The sequence below is a fragment of the Anser brachyrhynchus genome (assembly GCF_964034855.1).
Source record: "Anser brachyrhynchus genome assembly, chromosome: 8".
NCBI classification, from domain to species: Eukaryota; Metazoa; Chordata; class Aves; order Anseriformes; family Anatidae; genus Anser; species Anser brachyrhynchus.
The window spans coordinates 8,249,950-8,273,362 of record NC_137702.1 but is presented as its reverse complement, the minus strand read 5'-3'; the positions used below and the strand labels follow the sequence as shown (position 1 = coordinate 8,273,362).

Sequence of the window (23,413 nt, the reverse complement as noted above, 5' to 3'; positions counted from 1 at the left end):
AAAATTGTTCTGGAGAATTTTAGACAGTCTCTTGGGGTGCTGAAGTTTCTTTGAAAGTCTTTCTTTATCATCCAAAATATTTGCAGATGTAAATTGATTCTTTGTGAGGGAACAGTGTCCTGCACAGGTGTCACCTTAGCCTAAAGATTACACTTCCCAATTGCTTACTTGCAAACATGACATTCAAGAGATAACTCATCACCTAGGTAAGTGATTAAAACCATTTACCCAATCATTCCCAACATATTTCAAAAGTCATTTTCTATTTCAGCCAACAATATCTATACAAACCGGTTTTTTTTCCTGGTCCTTGTTCCTTAACTGGCTACGGAACATATAAAATCTCAATTTCACATATTCCTGCCCACTAAATATAGTCCCAATTTGCAATTGTCCATCCTATTCAGTAAGTCGTTAAACAACACTAGAGTAATTGCCAGTTGGATGCACTACTCCCAGACACTGCAGTATGTGAGCAGATCAGTATTTCAGTGTTTCACATTTCTTTTCTTCTGATCACATTCATTATTTTATCAAAGGGAAACATCTTGAGCATTCTCCATTACAGAACAGAATAACTCAGTGCATTGTTAATATAACACATGAGTTCCTAATGGAAAAATTCTCTTTATTCACAGACACAAAGATATTCTGACCTTAAAACGGACAATAACAGCCCAGTCACTTGGATGTTAACACAAAGTTTGCCAACTCATGCCCCTGAGTAGTAGGTGATTTGTTTGCAGACGTGTTTCACAAAAGAACCAAAATATTCTCCCGAAAGATAATGGTATTTCTTCTCTCTCTTTAGAGATATGCATATTCATAAGTACTTTACATGTAGAAGCTTTCACCCACTGCTACATCAGAAATTTAAGTACAGGAATAAACTTTCACATTTCAGTTGAGGTTTTCTGGAAGGTTTTTACGTAATTACTGATCTCCTGTAATGTAAGCAGGATCCCAGAATTAGCATTTTATTAAATATATAATGTCACCTACTGGTGGGAATTTCCAAAAAATCAGCAGAGAGCTGACCTGAAATTGTTTCTCTTGGAGACAGGGAGAATTTTAATTGGAAATGAAGTTAATAAATTTATGTGCGCATTTACATATGTGCACGTGAACACACTTAAAACAAACTAATTCTATCTAATTCTATTGCTGTTAAGCCACAAGGACATCTGACAGGATCTACACAGCAGAACCCACCCTGGTGATGGCTTCTAAAGCAGTAGCATCTACAAGTAAGAATGGGAATAAATTTAGATGTGGCTCAAAGTCTCAGTCACATTTGCTTCAGCTTTTAAGCAGAAAATAATGAATAACCAGGCTCAAACATTTCTGGCTGCCATAGCTGCCTTCTGAGAGACTTACATGTTACATCCTACAATATTACATTAAACTCATCTTTTTCTGTTTTAGAGGTGGAATGCAAAATGATTCAGATGCCTTATAAAAATCATCATGCAATTTAATTCCCTCAAGTGTCTTTTCTTTGTGCTTACAAGCAGCAGCAGAGGATTTCTCTCATGCTCTCTTTTTTAAGTAAAGCTGTAATTACCTGGATGACCCAGCGTACAGAGTTGGAGAAAACAAAGGCAGACTTGCTCTTTCTTTTCTCTGTGTCAAAACAGAAAACACTAGACTGACAATGATTGAACCCCACTTCCTAGAAAACAACAGTTAACATTCTCTCTCTTGAAAAGAATGGTCTTTGCCTCTTACCACATAAAAACAGAGTAAATAAATAAGTGAAAGAATTTCTGCTCTAAAGTTTATTTGAATCCCTGCCTTTGTGGCACACAATTTTCACTGTTCTCCTGGGTCAGAATAAAGTTTCTGACAGTTTGAGAAATATACATAAAAATTAGGGAGGGGAAAAATGAAAGAAACCATGGATAAAGAATGAAAGCTCACATTTATTGTTAAGACATGAAACAGGCAAAGTAGCACAGAAACAGGTGTGTGTTGCCATGTGAAGTATTTTGAGAAAACATTCTCAACTTGTCTGCATTTTTATTTTATTAGCTGAATGCCTTTGGAAGGTCAGTAATTAAAGAGGAAAATGAAAGAATGATGTTAACGGCTAGTGCCAATATGAACAAACTTAGATTTTGAACAGTGCAATTATGATTCTTAAGGAAATTGACATTAAAAAAAAATCAATAAAAGCTGTAATAAAAGGATAACTGTGCATCAAGCCCAGAACATAGGCCACTAGAGAGGCAAGTGATGCAGGAAAAAGCCAGCTCTGTCCACCAGCTGTCACTTCAATACAGATTTTATTAATTCTTGGTCATAGCAATTGGTTTAGAAAGACAGTCCAAAAGCCTTCTTCAGCCCAATATATCATACGGGGGATGGGATAAACTCTTTGCAATGTTTTATACAGTTGTTAAAACCATGACTTGTCATTAGTGGTAGTGAACATAACAGCTTCCAGGCAGACTTTCCAGCCTTACTGCTCAGCCACTGAAGCAAAAGGACATACAACAGTTGACACCACATAAGGTGTTTGCCCTTTTTAGTTCAGAAAAGATTCAGAAATTCCCAGAAAGACCATCTCTTTGAAGTTTCCTCAGGTCCAGAATCTCTCAAAAGAGAATTATGCAGAGGTCTCAGATATATCTGTCTTCATGTACATACCATACCACATGCTCATATTTTGGCAGCTCCTGCAGGTGACACCAGAAAACACAAGTCCAACATGCTAATAAACAAAATCAAGAAAAACTGAGCATTCAGCATCACGTGTTCAGCAGTCCACATTCAGCTAGAAACCATCAGTCCTGGCCCTCTCAGCTCCAGGAAGCTCTGTTCAGTGCCTTGGATCACTCTTTAGGGATGCACGACACTCATCTATTGTTGACTATGCAAGTGAACATGAGGTAGAGTTTGGGCTGTTTGGCTATAGTTCATATTTTCAACCCCCCCCCCCCCCCCCCCCCCCGAGATATCCAAATTTGGATGCCTGGCAAGGTGAATTTTACTCAAATCACTTTTCTAACATCTACCTTCTTCCCTTATTTTTCCCATAAATCTGAAAGAAACAGCATAAACCCTTAAAAAAAAATATTTCCAAGAATATTTTCCTCTGCCATTCTATGACCTCCAGAGGATCAGAAAGTTGGGCGCACAGTGTCTTCTCCAGTTTTGCAGATGACGTAAGCCATGCCGTATTAGAGGCACTGTTTCAGAGATATGCCACTCCCCTTTGTAACCATAGGGACAACCTCATCTTTCTGCTTCCATTCATCATCTCATGGTGATCCATTCACCTTTTCGCAAAACCATGGCAACCAAAGCAATTATTTACATAAGATAATAAAAGTAGAAAAGTGGTTTACTATTTTTAAAAAAATTCTAAATGTTAAAAACATTTTAAAACAATATTTCCTCTTCTTGCTTCCAGTGAAGAGGAAAATGCCAGTTTAAATACACTCTTATTCTCACTGATACCAAGCAGAGCAGTCAATTTCTCCTTATTCTTATACATACCTTTGTACAATCTGAGAATGTCTTTTAAGTGTTCCTGCAAAAGCAACTTGCAAACACTGATGCCCCACTAATTTTGCATGACCTTCTAGCAGTTCTTCATGACACTTCACGCATTTTTTTTTTTTCTTCAAATTCTTTCAGTGATGTTCTGAGAGATGGTTTTTGGATTGGACCACTCCAATCCAGTTGCCATTCAGAAGTCATTTGAATGGCTTACCCATCTGATTACATGCCAATTTCTCAATCTGAATAATATTTCTTATTGATAGGCATAATCTGACATGAATCATTAGTGACTCAAAGAGGGTGGAGAAGAGACTTCTGTTGGTTCCGTGGATTCATACAGCGAAAGCATGACATGTCCATCAATGCTATCATGCCTCTTAAAATACGAGGGATACTTCTATCCACAGAAGAACCCCTTTCGGTGATCTTGAACCCTGCTCTGGTGTGCCCATCAGTAGGCCTGAAAGGAGCTAAACGTGTAGTTTTGGCCCTGGAGTTGGAGAACAGCTACATGCATAATCTGAGCCTGGTTCTTTCTCTATCTGCTTGCTTCTCTCACCTGCCAGTGCAGATAACAACACCTCCTGAGGATTAGCTGACGTTTGTAAAGTGCTTTGAAGATATAAAGCATCACAGTGCGTACAAGTTAAGTGTTAATTCATCTGCCAGGCTGATTCACTCTTTGACCTCTCTGCAGAGACTTCCAGTTAGTGTCAGCTCTGGCAGTTTTTGCAATTCAGGCACCTGTCCACCAGCTACTGGACTGAAGCCAACAATTCACACAGGACGCAGAAGAGCCGTCAGATGGTGGTAACATTTGGTCACGACAGGCCTGAATTGGATTTGAAAGGGTGACCTGGAGGTGAAAGGCTCTATCAAGAAGTCACTTCTGTTCAAATGCATATTAAATTAGAAAGGGGCCAAAGGGACAATTTTAAGACCCAGATCAAGTTTAGACAAGACTTTTGGGTCAGCTGCATGGAAAATTCTTGTATAATTTTTACCCTCAATGAATAGGAATCAAGAAATACACTCTTTCTGGATTTTGGGCGTGACCCCAAGCCAAAACAAGAAGGGTAACTCTGAACAAGGAGAGTCATTGTTCTGTCACATCCTCTCTCTTTCCGTTTTACAGGAACGAACATGCACAGACACTCAGAGTTGGGCTTTGACCTCAGCAAGCTCTGAAGATTTTAGTTGCCTGGATAATAAGAATAAAGCACTGGAATTGTACTGGGTCTCAGGCCATTATCTCACATTGAAATTTGATGATCTCACTTGGCCCTGTCTATCTCAGGATTCACTTGCACATCCTTGCTCTGCACATGCTGACACGGAGGCCCTGTGAGATCTGGATCCACCAACAGATGCTCTGATGAACAAGCTCTGGAAATCCCACCTTGCTCACCTGTCTGCAACAGCATCGGCTTTACAGAAAGACAGCCTTTCAGAAAAAAAAGGAATTATGGCAAAATAACCAACAAGTTTTTGGGAGAGGGGAAGAACCATATTTAAAAAAAAAGAGCAACAAAAAAAAAGAAAATCTGAAGCAGCATTGTAATTCTGGCAATTAATGACAAAGAAATTGGGTTATAAAACAAATACCTAAATGACCACGTTGTCACTGGGTGATTCAGTTTCACTCTTGTCTGGTTCTGAAAATTTTCTCAGCTGAAATGCTCCCAGTAGCTGTATCAGGGAATTTAGCACTCCTTGGTACTGTTACAAGCCACTTGCTTGATGTGTAACCATAGGCAAGTCATTTAACGTCTCCAGGCTTCATTAATTGCTGCTTATATACTTGAACCTATATTAAGTCCAAGAGTACCTGTTCAACTATTCACTTCATAGAAGTGTTAATCAATTTGTGTTTTACAAATAACTTTTAATTATACCCCTGCAGAATCTTCTGACCAAGGTACGCAGTCTTTACTTTGTAACTACATAAATAAGGCCCAAAGACATTACCTGTCTCTCCTCCAATTACAAAGGGAAAGAGACTCAAAAGAGAGGCTAGGAATTATGACTTGCTGTCCCCTAATTTCCTAGACACTAATCCAGTTGGACAAATTGCATGTAAGCAAATCAAAATTCCTAATAACCAATTTCTCTAGTCTCTCAAATAATATACGGCATTATTCATTATTTCTCATTAAATAAGTAACAGCTGACAGAATATAAAGTCATCAGGCAGAAGACCTAAGGCAAACAAAATTAAGTACTTTTAAAATTACCTTATGCTGCAGAAATCATTGCCACCAGATTTTGGCCAAAACATAAAGATCAATTAGACAAATTCAAAGAAAAATATTCCACCATCACACACAAAGAATTGAACACAAATTCTTGATCAGAAAATCCCCAAATTACATGTTGCCAGAGGCTTTGCCCCATTCTTCCAGTCTATCCCTTAATATCTGCAATAGGCCATTCAATACTGAAACAAACAGACCTTGGGTTTGATGCAGCATCATTGTTCTTATTTTCCGATTAGACTTTAATTTATATTGCAGAATATGACTTGTGTAGTTCTTAGAAAGTTAATGCATTGCTTGTTGCCAAAACCATGCATATTTCTACAGTTTAAACCACTTCAAAGAGAAACTAGACAAATTATTGGATGGTAGGCCCTGTACTATATAAAGCTTTTAGATCCAGAAGCCTCAAAACCAATGATTAGTATAAGCTGGACATCAAAGGTGAGGGCTCATTTTACACATGTGAGCTTTCATATAGATGTCCCCTAAGTGTCATCTTCTGCTTCTAACAAAGATGCAGAAAATCAGATTAGTTGGACCTATGAGATGACCTGTAGTGGGGTAGTCCTTAAGTCCTGATTACATAGATCAACGTGGAATAAGAAAGAGACAAACATACTTGTAGGCAAACTGCAAACCTGTCCAGTCAGGTGGAAGGAAACAACATGAGATGTGTCATTCCAAAATTATGTGGCCATCTACTTCCTTGGGAAGAGACAGGAAAGCTATGGAAGGACACTGTGCATGTGCTCTACTAGCGATGGACATCTGAAAAGCAAACTAACGATCTCTCTCTGTCTTCCTGGCACAGCCTCACCACAAGCAGAAGCCATCCATGGTCATTAGTCTTATTCTGTCCCTCTCAAAGTTGCCACTTTCTTTTCTTTCCTTGTACTCGGTGCAAGCAACAAACACAGCCAAGTAAGAGATAAAAGTGAAAGCGGATAAACAGAAACACAAGGGCATTGAAAGAGATTAGGGGCTATACAGCAGACATAGCTACTGGAGGGAGGGTCAGCATGCTAACAAACAATATATAAAAGAAAAAAAAATGTTCATGATATCTTCTTTTTGACCCAAGATTCGTCTGCAGCTGGAAGAGTAGGTTTCCTTGAGTTTTTACAGGCTCAGAGACAGCTCAGCCTTTCAGATCAGCGTAGCATTTCCCAACAAACCGCAAAATGTTTCCTCTGTGCTTTACATCTAGCGGTATTTATTACCTGTACAGTGCTATAAAAGTTAAAATGTAATGGTCATTTTGGAAGGGTCTGCTTTTATGACTGAAAGCACAACACATCATGCCTTTTACAAGGCACTTATCAGCATCAGACACATCTGAATTTTTTTTCCCCTCCAACATTCCCCAACCCACACTGGCTGATAGGGCAACTGTGCTGCTGCAGGCATTATCAGCTTGTGCTCTGCCCATCAAACCTCATCTCAAAGGCAATGTATGCCTTGCAAACATATTGGGGAACACCTTTTTTTTTTTTTTTTTAAAAAAAAAACATTTCATATAGAAAGAGGATTCAGGTCTCTCAGAACATCAGGGACTCAAAATCCAGCACAATGGTAAAAGAAATAACCAGAGTGACAATCTGAAGAGACTAAACAAAGAACTAAACAAAACTATAGTTTCTTTGAAGAAGTGTATTTCCTATCCGAGACAGTAGAAGTTGACCCACAGAGACAATGCTTGACTTAGAGATTTAGGTGTTTTGTGTCAGCTTTTTCTTATGCATGAATATATACATCTTTATAAGTGTGTGTGTATACAAATTTCATCTTTGAATATAAAAAAGATTTTAAACTCATTTTCATCCTTGTACCCTGTTTTACAGCTGTCTATAATGGACAAGAAAGCAATTTGCTCTGAATTATGGGTATATCAGGTCAATGTTTGATCTCTGCTCTCCTAAACACAACATCAGCGCTGATGGTCCATGTACTGTTTTCAGGTTGAGTCACCAAACACTAGAGTGACTAGCCAGGTCTATGATATACTTTACTGACTGCTTCAGAAGCCAGAACAGATAGTAGGGCTTCAGAAGCCCTACAACCCAACAGCACTGTGAAACAGTATAATTTTGGTTTGTCAAGATATTCTGATAGATGCAACAATTTGTGTAGCGGCTAAATTCTAAATATGCTGTTCATCAGTTTAGCGGAAGGCATTCTTTCCTATGGCAGAGGTGTTGGAAGTAGATGATTTTTAAGGTCCCTTCCAACCCAAACTGTTCTGTGATTCTGCGAAGAGATGCTTTCCTCCCAGTCTGGGCTAAGGAGCCAGCTTCCGTTCTAATTAGTTTTGGAGATCTGAAATCAGATGAATTTGACTTTCTAACTTCTGCTACTATGGTGTTATACTTCATTTTTCCATGGTCTAATTTGCTGTGTGAATGTAAAATCCTAACAACAAATGGCTGGCACTCTTTGGTCAAGCAAAATATTGTATTGGTCCCTATACTGCCTCAGCAGTCCATGGAGAAAGGTAGGTTCTTCAACATGTGAATGAAACCACTTAGATCTGGATCAATCTAGTGGTTTCCCTGCTGTCACTGACAAAGGTAACTACACTCCTAACATAAGCTCCTTGATTTACCGCTGAAATTAGAGGCCTTTCTTTCTGGCTGATTTTTTCCTCAATTGAGAAGATATGCCAGACCTTATATAAATCTGTGCCACTTGGAAAGTTTCAAATCAATAGTCTGATGCCAAGAGAAGGGACAGTAAACAGCTCAGTGCAATGGTATCAGAGTTTTAAAGGAAAAATGGCAGTCAACAATATTAGTAGCTGTTAACACTTTACACTGGAGTTTGTTGCTTTATGGTCCCTCCAGAGATTGACCTAAGTTTTAGCTAGAACGCTGAATACTATTTGGATACAAGAAAAGCTAGTAATGGAAAAAAAATCAGAATAAGACATTTCCCCATAACTGGATGAATTATAGGATGTGACATAAGCTAGCTACTTGCCAAAACTCAAGTGAAAATACAGAGGGGTCACATTGCCCCAACTTCTTAATGTCGGGGAACACATCCAAATGGTTCCAAAGAGCTGACCTGCCTTCCCAAAGATGCATCACCAGCTCTGCTAACCAAAGGAACTAGAGAAGTCCTACAAGAATACCCTGTTATTCCAACAGACCGCAAAACAAGACAGAAACCAAATATATAGGAGAGTTTAATGAAAGTTCTCTGGAGGCAGAAAGTAATCGCGTAAAACTTCAGCAGACAACTCGTGGGCAAACCAAACTTTTGGTGAACTCATTCTATTTCTTTGTATTTTCCCCACCGGTTTGCTCTCCTCCATGCTCCCACACATCACATTGTGAGTCGGAGAAAGTCCGTTAGTAAGCTTTAATAAAGCTCCCATTTCTCCCAACCACTTCCCTTTAACTTCAGATTTCTCTGAAGGGAGGAGGTTTCTGCTATCTCTGGTGGTTGGAACCTGATCCTGTCATTATTAGCTTTCTCAGAAACTCTTCATTTGTTGAATGTTGGTCTGTAATAAGAGGCAGAAAGGATAGTCATTTTTATAGCAACTACCTGCCAACAGAATTCAATTCTTTATCCCTTCAAAATCCCACATCTGTCCATGTCTCCAGGCACTAGTGGAGAAAGCTCTGCATTAGTTATTTTTATTATCAACATAAAAATCTTTCCATTTATTTATTTATTAAGAAAAAAAAGCATCTATCTACAAAACTCAGTTCATTTTGTCCTTAGGCACACATTTAAAGCTGTCTGCCAAATTCTTTTCTTAATAACAAAATAAGCTAAAGTCTTTATTACGCACAGTGTAACAAAATATGACCAGCTACATTTACCCACCTGAGACATATGCCATCCATTTATCAGGCAAAAAGTCTGTGACTGAAGAAGAAGAAATATCTGGTAAAGAAGAAGGGCCTGTTTCTGAACCTCAGTCTCTGGCTGGTTCAGATGACAGCGTTGAGCCCCAAAACATGTCCCATTTCTTTCGGCAGCCAAGTCCACAATGCACGCTGGAGCAGGGACAGATACCAAACTAGTGATGAGCCACAAGTCAGACAGTACAGACCTCTCCATTCAGAGTGAGGAGGGCTCAGCTGAATGACTATTCTGATTTTGGGACTCAAGTGCTCTGCCAAATGGCTCTTCCAGGTCTTCCCTAACAGCAGGGAAGGGTAAAGCTTGTACCGCATGGTTGCCTTTGGGAGACACCACCACATCCTCGTCCACCAGCCCCTCAGACCCACCACTTTCAGGCTGGGTCTTTGCTTTTGGCTCCTGACAACATGACATGATGAAGACTGAAAATATAACCCAAACCACTTAAATTCCTTGCACAAACGCCGGTAGTACTCCGATAAAAGGACATGGTAGGTGATGGGAATTGCACCTTCTGCCCAAAATCTTGAGGCCTATTTCACAGCAAGCAGAGTGCCTGGAAGGCAGGAAGGATTTGGAGCCCTAGCCAGGATATGTGTCAGAGCTGTTGCTTGAACTCTTTCGAGGCTAGTGACTGGCATGTTAAACCCAAACAACACAACTTAGGCTGACACAAGATGAAACACATTAGGCAGATGGCATGTTTTCTCTGTGCAAGCCAGCACCACAGTATTTCCTCCTAACGATCTCCTGTTCTTATTCTCACAGCAAAATTAGTTTTAAAGTAGAAAGAAACAGAAAAATATATAACATGATGAGAGCAAGATTATTGTGTGGAAAATATATCAATATCATCAAGAAAGGGATTTTATTCTTTCAATTCTATGGCTTTTATTTATACACATATTGTTTATAAAAACAAACACCCTACTTAGGCAGACGTGAAAAGTCAAAATTTACATTTAAATGGAAGCATTTAGGTGTTTTTTCCCCCCTCTCATCTCTTGAATGCGGAGTACAAAAGACTAAACTCTCAATTTTCCTAAATGGAAGGATAACAGGTGAAGTTTGCATTCTGGGAGCTATTCATTAAGTGAACAATGTTCAACTCAGCACTGACCAAAGCCCAGCTGATCAAGGGGAAAGGAGCACTGACAATTAGGCTTGATGGGGATTTGCTCAACAGCTGAAACCAGCAGAAGTTGTGATCTCATTTTGCCCTGTCCCCACAGAGCAAATTATGCCAAATGCAGCTCCCTGAGAGCAACACCTACATTTTCAGATGTACAGTGGGTCACTGTCCAACCAAAAATCACTGCAGTTTTACAGATTTCTGTGCTACAATAGCCCTGGTTTCATTGCTGGAACTACTGCAAGTGTTTCAAGGCATGATGTGATCTGCTTGTAAGAGAAAATAAGACTTAGAAGAAATCCATAATTACATAGTATTAAAGCCTTTGTAAAAGAATGGAAGTGGAGAAGTGGAGACAAATACCGTGATGACACTTGAACCTTGTCAGCAATTAACTTCTTTCCCCCCCAACCCCCCACCCCTTTTCTTCCTGGCAAGGAAAATGAGTATCAATTCTAACCAGGGAGTCAGTCAAACAAATACACTTGTAAGTACCATGCTCAAAGAATGCCATCCCAGTCCGTGGAAGGATGCATCAACATTTTTGACCACTTTGGCTGGCTGGAGCACCCCAGCAGTAACAGGTGACATACCACTGCAGCTCATTCGATCCAGGGCTGGATTGCCCCTCTGTTTTTTTCTGACATAGAGCTGACCCACAGTGTTAAAAGGACACAGGCAAAAAAAGGAACCTCATCATTTTTAAAACAAGGGTTAACCGCAGATCCAGCCACCACTTTGTGAGTCTTTACATTGATTGTTTTTAACTCACTTGTGTGTTATATTGAGAGAAATCCACATGAAACAAATGGGGTAAAAAAAATACACAGTAGAAATGGTCTGGCTGTATTTTTTTAAAAGCAGATGAAATAGTACATAAATGGTTGGAAAAGGCACACACACTATCTAAATGCCTGGGAGGTAAGAGTGCTATCGCTACATACCCAGCACTAGGAAATCACTAACTTGCTCTTTTCAAAGTTGCAGACAGTGATTCTAGTCTCCCAGGACACTATCCCAAACACTACCTTGCTATTAGAAAATATATTCTGATATACTTCATCCATTATCACAGTGGTCCTTCTGTCTCTGGTGAGTTCCCCTTTGTGCTACCCTCACAAACAGAAAAAGTCTATTGGTTCTGCATCAAATGGTGACAGTGTTTCTAGCACTTCCCAACCTAAAAGCAGTATCTACATCAATTAACTCAATCAATGCATTCATGCCTGTTGCCATCCTTTTCACTCAGAAGATATCACAGCCCCATTTTGAACTGATCCTCTGTTTTCACATACATGTTTTCATCAAAAAGGATAACCTCAAGAACTCCATCCTTCCCACTTCACCCACCCATGGGTGACTACTCATTTCTACACAGTACCATAACCTGGCACAGTTTGCTGGGGACCCATGTTATCATATAGGGAACCATTCCACCTAGACAAAAAAAAAAGTCTAAATATTTGGAGGCGTCTCTCTTCCAGCCCAGTCAGCTCCTTGAGCTGCCCATATATCACCCCCCACCCAAAGAATCAATTGTACGATTCATGCAGAGTAACTCTTGACAGAGGTTTTGTGTTTGGGTATTTTATTTATTTTTTTAAACACCCCCAGGACTTTGTTTTTATTCGTTTCTTTCCTTAAAAAGGTAGCTTTTCAAATCCATCCAGTTGCCTGCAATCTTCACAAGCAAACAAAACCTGTTGACACAATGTGGCAGGTTTCCCAGAACCACTGCCCCTTCACTTTGATGAATGAGCTTACAGCCACCAGGTATGCAGTCTTTCAAGACCCATAGGTAATTACAGCCTACTTGATCCTTTACCCCAAATATGTTGGATAAAACTGAGAAAATGTCGAGATCAGTAGGCCATTAATACAACTCCATCAAAGGGTAATGAATATTGTAACACACCATGGGGAAACAGATACTGGTTTTGGACTTAGACATTATCTCAGTAAAAAAGCAGGTTTTTTACTTCAGAAAAACCCTTAGGATACAATTTTAGCCTCCAAAGTCATGCCAGTTTGATGCACCCCTGAGCTCTCCCCACAATCCACCGACTTATTATTATGGAATCCTGTGAAACATTTCCATCCTTTGCCATCTCTTACCATGACCAATTCTAACAATGCTACATGAGGGGTGGTTTATTTACACACATTTTTGTGGCATCCATGCCCATAACGTCCAAATCTGACATCTGTTAATTCCACACAAGTGAACTCAGCTGGACAAGAGGATATAAAGTAATATAAAATGTCAGCTTTCATGCTATATGGATTAAACCAGCCATGTAATCAGGCACTCTTTATGATGGGCATATCATGGGTAAGCAGTGATGACAGAGTTTATCAGTTACCAAAAAACAGTCATACATATGCTTGATTCTGTCTCTGTAGGAGATTCTCACTCAGCAGTCCCAAACACAGGCACATGGTTATCACAGCTGGTGGAAACACTCAACCTTCTGGGTTACCTTCCAGCCCCAGCAAGGTTTAGCATGCCCTTGAATTAACCTTAAATCTTACCCAAGGGAATAACGATGCAATAAATTGAAACAGGCAGCTCTAACCAGCTGCAAACAGGCAGGAATTAGGCGGACCACAGCCAGCGGAGCCCCAGCAATGAAGCTAAGGTATAACCACCTCCCTTCTGCTCGTGTACTGGACAATGTGGCTCATCAGGCTGCTGTGCTGCTCCAGCTAATGGCAGCTGATTCCCAAAGGGTCAGGCACCACCTAAAACTGAATTACATTTCTCACTGAGTATGTACCTTCTTTGGAATGGCTTCTCTTCTAGTGCTGCACCACACTGGTGTGGAGAAACATCTGCCAAGGTGGGCTCCACCACAGAGATTCCCTCACTGTAGTCAGCTCATCTGTTTGCAGATACTAGGAACAAAGCTACATGACATATCTGAGTTACCCAAGGCATTCTTCTTGCCCCCAAACTAGGTATTTCCTTTTTTTTTTTTTTCCCTCCAAATAATATTCTTATACCATTTTTAATAGCCAAGATTTGGGGAATAGAAATTTTTTGGAAACATTTTTCAAAGAAGAATAAACTTGGCACACGGCTGCAGTCAGGTGCCTCACAGCAAGTGGACCAGCTCAAAGATACAGAGACTAGTCAAAGATATACAGAGTATAAGCACCATCCAAAATCAAGCTGTCTTCTGTGTTAGCATGCTGAATATGTACTTGCCACTATAGTTAACATGATGTTTGGCTGCCTGCCTACTTGGAAAAAACCAATATGTACCATCATACCATGCTATAGTTGGTTTTTTTTTTCCCTTTTTTTTTTTTTTTTGGCAGGGAGAGGGGGAGATGTTTGTTTTGTTTTTTAAAAGGTTTTCAGGTTCCTGTAAATGTCATTGAGTTGTGTATAAGGCTGTGGCATTTTGCTCTCTCTAATACCAGGGAATTCATATACACACATTTTCAGTTGTTTATCTTGTAAATACAGCGACTGAATCAAAGTGTCACAGGAAAAGAAAGTGGGCTGTTTTCTTCCCTAACTTTTCTGGGACTCAATATTATTGTCAGTTTCTCTTTCTCTTCCCACTTCTATTTTGTCTTAAGGCTCTGCATCTTGGAAGACTGTGAAGCTGCTGTGTGATTTTTATCTCCATGATTAAAGTGTTACACTTTATTGAGCTCTTTGCATCAGCACCAAAATCTGCAATGCAGGATTTTACATAACACTTCATTTTCTCCTCGCACCATTACTGTTATTAACCTGGTGGCAATAAACAGAAAATACAGTTCAGCTCATGATGTACTCCTGAGTTTTTTGTGTGTGCACATAACGGAAAAGGAAAAGAAGAAAAAAAATGGAAATGAAAGAGCCTCCACCTTATAAAAGATTAGGAATGTCTGCATAAACCTGCATTTTCCTCAAAGAACATTTGCAGCTTTTCAGAGTTAAAAGAAGAGATACTTTAAACACAAAAGCTGTAGCACAGATTTCTTATAAAACAAGAGATCAGAAAACAAAGAACACTCAACATCAAAAATCCCCAGCTCATTACTGTTCTTCATTAGACTTCCAAGATGGAAGATTCCATTGATGCCCCACATGGGGATCTTGCACTTTTCTTTTGTCCCTGGTGCTTGTTTAAATGATGAAGTCTGGAGAACATGAGATCTGTCAACAGCACACCATAAGGGGTTGAAAAACAGCTCAAGAGCTGTATGCACATGCTACCATAGATGACCTTCACAGCCCATCGATGTATGGAAACCGAATGTTTCACAGACATGAGATCTCAGATTACTGAGGAAAACAGTAGGAATTTAATATCTGCACATTTGTAGGAATTGGGGTTACTAATAGAGGTACTATTTTTGCTGGAGTGGGAGGAGACCTTAAGTTTCTGAAACAGACACATCTAGGTCTGAAAGAAGGACCACAATAGCCATGAGGAAAGAGATTGGTCATCCACGATCAGATGATCACCAAAAAAAAAAAAAATCCAAAAATCTAACAGTAACGAAGAAGAGAGAGATTAACAGAGAGACACAATTATGTCAGTATGGGGAATTAGCTAGACTGGTTTGTTAAGGAAAGAACATGCAGAAGCAAAGTAGTTTTTTGTATGAATCAACAGCAAAGTTCAGGGGCTTAGTTGTCATTTTCAGGGAAAACAAAAATATGAGGGCAGGCTCCATAGCCTTGCTCTGTTTTTCTGCTCTGCAGGTCACATAAGATCTTTTTCAAGTCCTGAAGTGCTGGAGATAGAAGTAGGGGGGCAGCCTAAAAGGCAGTTTCCAACCTGTCTTCAGTTGCTCCTATTGCCCTCCATGAACTGCACTATGCTGCAACGTCCACCCAAGGTATCTCCTTGCAGGAGTGGTTAGGGAAGTCCATGCAGATTGGGCTGAGTGGTAATGTTATAGCTTCCATCCAACAGATTGTTTACCCTGAGAAGTTCTTGTTATTTTGGAAGAATTTCTTTCTTTCTTTTTTTTTTTTTTTTTTAAACCAAGAGAAAGCTTTTAGAAAGCTCTCCAAGCTTCTGCTCCCTACTTACATGGGTTCCTGCTCTTTACTCTTGCTATTTATTTTGCACTTGCTCTTTACTCATAAATGCTGCAGTTTGAAATATAGCAGAACATTTTTCAGTCCGTCAGTGTGTTGTTTGCTGTCAAGGAGACGAAATGTTACTACTTTCCTCTGGAGAAGCTTAGGACATGATGGATGAAATGTCACAAATAATTAGACTTTTCTTATGAATTACATTTTTTTTAAACTTCTGTTTTCATGTCAACAGGTATGTTACAGATAGACTGCATGAAAGGACCTGGGGAAATTTTAGTTCTCTGGGAACAACGGTAATGTAATACCTGATAAGCCAAGGCACAGCTCTGGCCAAGACAACCTTTAAACAACTTCCACTATGAACATTCTGGGCTATGAAATTCAGAACCCTATAGCAGGAACAGAGAGGACCCCAGTCCAGTTCTTAAGCAACATGGACATAGGAATGTAAACATTGCCTGACATGGCCTGACCTAAAGTCCATCCACTCATTTCTCACCGGTGGCACTGTTAAGCCCTAGACAGTACAACATCCAGCAATAATCTAAATAACTATGAGGCTTGGAGGACATAAAAAAAATGTAGTTCACTTTCATACTTTGAACAGAGAGGTACTGCAGATAGGCAGATATTCAGATTGCATAAAATTATCTTGGAGTTGGACATGAACAAACCCTTCAAGTCTGAACTCTCTCTGGCTTGATTATCATGGCTAATCTACACTTCATGGACTGGGCATGTCCATGAACATCCCCAATATCTGCCAAATACCTGAGGATGCTGAAGAAAACTGCAGAAAAAAAGGCATTCATACACTACTTCATTATTGTTATATGAGTTTCTAAAGCTCTCATCATTTTAATCTCTAAGTTTATAAACTGCCGGTTGTTATAGTAGGTAGGCAGTAAATGCTAGATCAAACATAACATTGCAGCTGAATTACTGCTTTGAAATCTTGTATCACATGCTATGACTTTAAATTGCTTGCTTTGCTAGAAAGTCTCAAAGAATGTGAAGCCATGACACTCTAAATCACACCAATCAATGATGTAAATCTTAAGTGACAGAATGTATCAATAATCAGGAATGCTCCAGGGGAAGAAATCATGGGAATTATACACCTTTTAGGCCTCCCTTCCATGACAAACTTATTGTCATTTATTTTAGATTCACGAAGAAAATACAAAGATAAGCAATAAAGTAAAAATTACTTATCTTTTGACATGGAAATAAATTATTTTTTATTTACAGCAAAAATAAGTTTCTCACATATATCTGCTAAGTGATCTCAGCTGATTAGAAATTATTGAACCAAAATGAAAGTATTGCAGTGAGCGACCCAAAAGAATCACTGAATAGTCTCCGGAGTTTTGAAATGCTATTTTTCACACTAGAAATTAACTGTATACACACATACATGTGTGGAGTGGAAAGGAAGATGTGAAGATCCCATGTTCCTAAATGGAACACAGCTTGTATGGGACTTCCTGCCGTTTCAGATATACATTCTAGATACTAGCATTATCAAAACAAGGCCTGGGAAAATGGTTTTTAAATACCAAGAAAGAGGGGGGAAAAAGACTCAAAATGTTTTTTACTTATCCAGAGAACAGGGCTGAGATCATCAGCTCATCTCTAAAGATCATAAAACAACAAAAAAAATTTTGCTTCCCAATGGCTAACATGATGAGAGAAAAGAGAGAGGTTGAGTAGTTTCTTGACTGTTTCACTTCCTTCCAGCAATACCTAGTGAGATTCCCTGTGGAGGTGGAACCTGCCACATGTTCTCTACATCAAAGGGGACCTTGTGGGTATTTTATTGCCTTAGACTCTCACACTGCCTAGTATGGTAGATAGTCGCTTCTGAAAGTCCAAGTCCCCATGACTCCCCAGAGCCAGTTATTCCTCTTTGAGGAGCCCAGAAATTGATAAAAACCACCATCAAGCACTTCTTTCACTGCTTCACAACTGTTTATATTCTAACAGCCATGTGCAGATTTATCAAAGAGTTAAGTGGTTGCATTCTTTCTCTCCCTTGGAACAGCCTATCATAACTTACATCGTATAATAGCTGTGCATCCTTCCTCTTCCTTCACACTACAGTTAGATAAAGGGAACAATGTCAAATTTCCTGTAGTGAAATCATACAGATGGCCCCATCATAGATTCCCAATTTATTCGTCTACTGTTTCACATGCTACAGCCACCACTGCCATGTTCCTGATGGAACTAGACTTGATAAGCATCACAGATAACTGTGGTTACTGTTCAATATGCTTGTGCTCCCTATGACACTATTAATGCTTAGCAGATCTTAAAATACTTTGCAAATTAAAAAAGTTATTGGTGTCACATTGCAGCTTGGCAAAATGAAGCCCAGAGTTAAAACAACTTGCCCAAGATCATGCAGGATATCAGAAGTCAGCCAAAAATTTCAATTACTCTCCGTTACGCCTCTGCTCTTATTTGTTCTGAACAGGTAGGTAGAGGTTCCAGGTACTGAACAGAGATCTTTTTCACGTTAAATGCCATTTTCAAGTAGAGCAAAGGTAGATGTAACAGCAAAAATGGCATGGAGAGAGGAGTGCTATTAACCTCTTCTGCTTTTTCTGGATAAGTAGGTAAGTTAGGGGAGACAAGAAATCTTCACTGTTGAGCCTGACTTCTACTACTAATGCATGGAGGGAATGGAGTTAGAAGGAAAATGGTTTTCAAAAAAACAGTTACATATGAATGCTGTTTCCTGCACTTTTACACCGTCAACCTTGTTTCCTTCATTTTGAGAGCAGACACATAAAGTATCCCAATGTGAACACACAATTCTGGCTCTGTTCCACTCAACTTGTAATAAGGACATAGAGTCAGCTACCTGGGAGCACATCTCCCAGGAAGCTGACATTTTGTGGATTCCTGTGGTTGGTTCCTGAGTCACTGTGCTCATTTATCACACATCGAATGCTGTACTCCTGCCACAATGCTAGCTTCGGGAAGCCCTGTCTCCACTGTTCCCCAGCCAGCAGAGATGGAAGGGGCAGGAAGCCTCCATATCACGAAATGATACGTGCATTGATTCCTCGGTTCTGCCACGGTCTTTGCATTTGACCTTCAACAAGTCATTCAGCTCCTCTCAGCTCTCACTTTTATAATGGGGATTGCAGAATGCCTGTCTGTCTAATCTTCATAAATCACAACCTTCTCATGGAAGACACTTGCTCACAGTGTATGGCAGCACAAATTCAATGGGATGTTGATCAGAACAGGAGCTCCCAGGAACTGCTGTACTACAAATAGCCTGTGATTACACAGACCTGAACACAACTCCCTTTCATTGTTTTTCAGGAGGGATGCACAAGAGTTACTGTAATAGGAACATCCACATAACCTGTTGTTTGAAAAGGTGCTGTTTACTTAAGAAACCACCCTTACTTGTATTTAACGTTTTGTACCTCAGGTTAAATCAACGCAGGAAATATTCTTTCTATTCCCATACCTCAACAATAATCATGCAAAAGGTCATACAATATATCATCAATAAAATAATGTCTCTTGAAAATCAGTTTTGCCCCACAGTTTTTATACAGTCAAATTATTTTTGAAATAGAAGTGTCATTCTTTAACCCTGTCAGAAAGCTATACGCACAACATTCAGTTTCCATTTAAAAATTAAAGTGCAAAAGGGTAGAAGAAAAAACAACAACAACAAAAAATCACTAACACAAATGTCAGTCGGGCCTGGCAAAAAAGAACACAGATATTAAATGTTACCCTTTATAGTTTGCAACCCAAACAGAAGATCGCTGAGCTACAGCATGACAGTAAAATCAACTGCACATATGCAGACAAACTGACTAGTCAAGTCTCCGGCTCTCTGTAAGCTGAAAAATGACCAGAGGAAAAAAAAAAAAACGCTATTAGGATAAATGAAAGAATAAATAACGCTTTTTAAATCTTTCAGTTTCAACACATATAATAAGCCATTCCTGGTAAGAGTGGAAAAGTCTGAGATTTTTTTTTTCCTGTTAACATAGGATTTTTACTCTGTAAATTTCTCTTTAATATTACTTGAACATAGGTCACTCTAGCTGAACATCAAAAATATACTGGCTTGGAGTTTAATTTTGGAACACTTAACATTACATTTTCCCAAGAAATGGCTGTTCTTTCCCTGAATTTCATGGCTCGTTGAGCTTTCAGGTAAGAGATGGTCTTACAGGGATATGCCTTTGTATATTCTTTACAGTCCTTATAAAACTGCCTGGCTGGCCGGAGTGCTCTGATTGCCTGGGGAACATTTGGTAGGTGTAGGTTAATCTATGTGACCTCCATAGTTCAACTGAAACTGCTGCACAACTTTCTAAACAGCCATCTTTATTTCTTCTGCATCCACTCTTCAGTTTCTGCGTGATACCCAGCCACAAACTTTCTCAAGGATAGCTGGAAACAAACACACAGGTGAACACAAACACATTCCTTCCTGTAAAAACATGCACAGTGGTACAAAGACTCCAGCCTACCCACAGACACACGGTACTTTAGGTACCAACCCAAGTGAAAACCTACATCTGTGCACAAACATAACAATTAAAGCCCAGCAGAAGCATTTCTATACCAACAAGAAATACAAAGCAGCTGCTGGGAGGGGTGCATTATTAGCAGGTAGCTGTCCTTTCCGGTAAGGAAAGTAATTTGTCTGCTTTTTAAAGGAGAGAACAAACAGATACGATCTCTTCCAGGTTAGTCTTTTTCCTATATGCTATGCATTTGACTTTTAAACAGATGATGGGTTATAAATCATAATTACTCCAGTTTGGTGCAAAGGGGTATCTTTACATTGCTTACATTCCCTTCCTTCCCATCCTCTGAAGTAGCATTATTTGGATTCAGTACCCAAGCCACGGAGCACTTTGTGGCTCTATCCTGCCTTCACATCCCTTAACACCTCTTCTCCTCTTTCCCCCTACCCCTATCAGCACTGTCCCCCCAGCAGAAATTGCCACACATCTGTACAAAGGACAAGCAGAAGAATAAGGTGACAGTTCTTTAAGGAATGCATAAAAATGCAAATTAACAAACACCAAATTTGCTGTAAACATTAAATACTTCAGACATGAAACCTTCTGTGCTACAAGAGTGCTTTCAGCATTATCTATTCACAGCAGTTCCTCTGCTCCTGAGGGTCATAAACACTGAGAGATGGAGCCAGCAAAAAAGCTCTAGTTGAAATTCAGCTCACAGCAAAAGCAATTTCCGAGTGTGCAAAGTGCTGTCAGCAGGCCTGATGTTTGTGTATGAAATATAGACAATATGACTGGCCCATCGGCAGTCACTGTCAGCCTGATGGATGGTGCCTGAAAAGAAGTAAAGCGGCTGCCGTTAGGGCCCAGTCTATCAGACGCTTGATGGAGATTCGGGGGCTTAATAGAGGTAAAAGTTTCTTCTAATCGGACAAAATTTCCAGCGGTGATCACAAAGAAAATAAAAAGGATAGCAACGTGATATGAGGGTGCAAGCAAGGCTTTACCTTCTCAGCCACAATACAGAACAGAGGAAGAAAGCAGCATACTCTTGATACCAAGCAAAATTAGTACCTCTGGTCCTTAGATCTTGATTGTCCCAGAACAGACTGGGCACTCACTGCGTGCACAGGCATCTTCAGGGGTTCACAACAGCCCACTCCCCCCCACAAAATGAAAGCATCACCTTTGCTGTTGCTTTTTGCTCTTTGCTGCATGCACTTTGCCGTGGCAGTGGGGTGCAGGACGTGACAGACTGACACCTGCGCAGGTGCAGAAAGACTTGTGAAACACAGCTCAGATGGCCTCCCTCCTACTACCATTTGGAAGCTGGAGACCTGGAATTTTTATTTATTTTTTGCAATGTTGTTATGCGGATAACAACTTCATGTGCAGTATGTGGGGTCCATCTGCAATGAAAATACTGAGGGCTGCACTCCACATCACGTTTCATGCTATGAACCCTTAGCTCATGGTGTCAAAGACGCACAGGCAGGAAAACTGGAGACCACGTAGCAGGCACACAGCATGGATCAGAGAGCACAGGCGGCAGTTCAGTTACTAATACGCGTGCCAAGAAACCATGAAAATCAAAAGGCTCTGATGAAATAACACTGACCACCTCAATAAAGCTTGAGTGCTTTGCAATTAGAAGTGAGTTTGTGATTCAAAGTTCAGGTGTCAGCCTGTATCCAATCTATATATATTTTGAAGCTATTAACCCACAGTTTTGATCCCTCCCCATTTGCAAAGGTGGAGAAGGGTTGACAGCTAGCTTGGTTTTGCTCCCTTCAGATACGTGAGAAGGGAAGTTCACAGCAAGGGGCAAGGAAGAATTATTGCAGGTTCTCACTCCAAAACAGGACTGTCAAACGGGAAAATTCAACTAATGCCTGATTTTCTTAAGCAAAACCACAATATTAAGGCAAAACAGAACATGAAATTAAAAGCAAGCACAAATGGGAAACATTTTAAGTCTAGGACCTCCTCAGGTCTAGCATTCTGGCTAATGTTTTGGAAAGATGCAACGTATACAAGAAAAAAATATCAGATAACCAAGCTTAAAAAAAAACACATCCTTTTCAGTGAAACTTTCTACTTGTGACCCCAGTTTTAACAGCTTCTGCTCAATTAGAAATAGAGTCAAAAGTAGCTCCTGGGGCATCCAGGGAATTAAAGAATATTAGAAATGTTTAAGTATATCACATGCTATCGGGAAAAACAATAAACGTTTCAGGACTTCAAATAGCCACAACACAGGACACCACATAACTCCAGGAAAAATACTTAACCCCAGAACAAAACATGCCTGGTTAGGTCCTACCTGAGCTTCCAGACATGCAGCCTATGGCTTACTAGTGTTTTTTTCACCTCCCTGCACACCCTCTAAAAATAGAGGGTTTCTTCCCTGTACAGACACTCCCCAAAGACAGATAAGTCGGGAACAGATCTGTCCCTGCTCTCAGACCTGGACTTCACAGACGACCTCTTTGGTATTTCTGCAACACTCAGTTGGGTTTTTCTCCTAGGGCCCCAATTTATTCTGCCTCAGCTGCAAATTCTGCATCCCAAACCCTCATTCCAGGATTTGTCACAAGGGCTGGCAATTTCCTACTTACCAAATGTACACAAGAGCACACAGAACTCAGCTTGGTAGCAAAGCAAGTCTTGACATTAATATCCTTTAGCACAGACTCCAGAAGAGCTGCTAGCAGTGAGCTTTTAAAAAAAGATTACCGCATCTTTAACAGATTTTAAACCAAGCTCCTTTACCCTATTACCAGCACCTGATGAAAATGAGTACCCTATTGAACTCACCAGCGGGCCATTAGAAGTGTGTCAGATTATATTAACTAGGCAATTAAAAAAAAACACACAACCAGCAACAACAACAGGCAAGCATCTCAGCACACAAGGAGAGCCTGTCTGTCGTTTTGTAAATCCCCAAATTAGTTTTGAAAGGCCACTTTCAGCCTGGAGTTAAGGCCAGATTTATCCTCTGTGTGTCTGCAATTGGCTGAATCTCTGCAGTAACCTGATGAGACTGATTATTTATGATAAGTGACTGACATTGGGCTGCTGC

At 39.9% G+C, this 23,413-nt stretch overlaps 1 protein-coding gene and 1 long non-coding RNA gene across 4 annotated transcripts in view; both read right to left on the bottom strand.

The window, feature by feature from the left end:
* LOC308199414 (BEN domain-containing protein 5) overlaps window positions 1-23,413 on the bottom strand; it is a 923,492-nt gene that overhangs the window by 105,948 nt on the left and 794,131 nt on the right. The gene's annotated exons all lie outside the window — the stretch shown is intronic.
* LOC308199422 lies at window positions 1,415-23,140 on the bottom strand. The gene is made up of 3 exons (XR_013954632.1): window positions 22,950-23,140; window positions 9,600-9,772; window positions 1,415-2,678 (listed from the first exon to the last, which is right to left on the bottom strand). It is a non-coding gene; the product is annotated as an uncharacterized lncRNA (long non-coding RNA).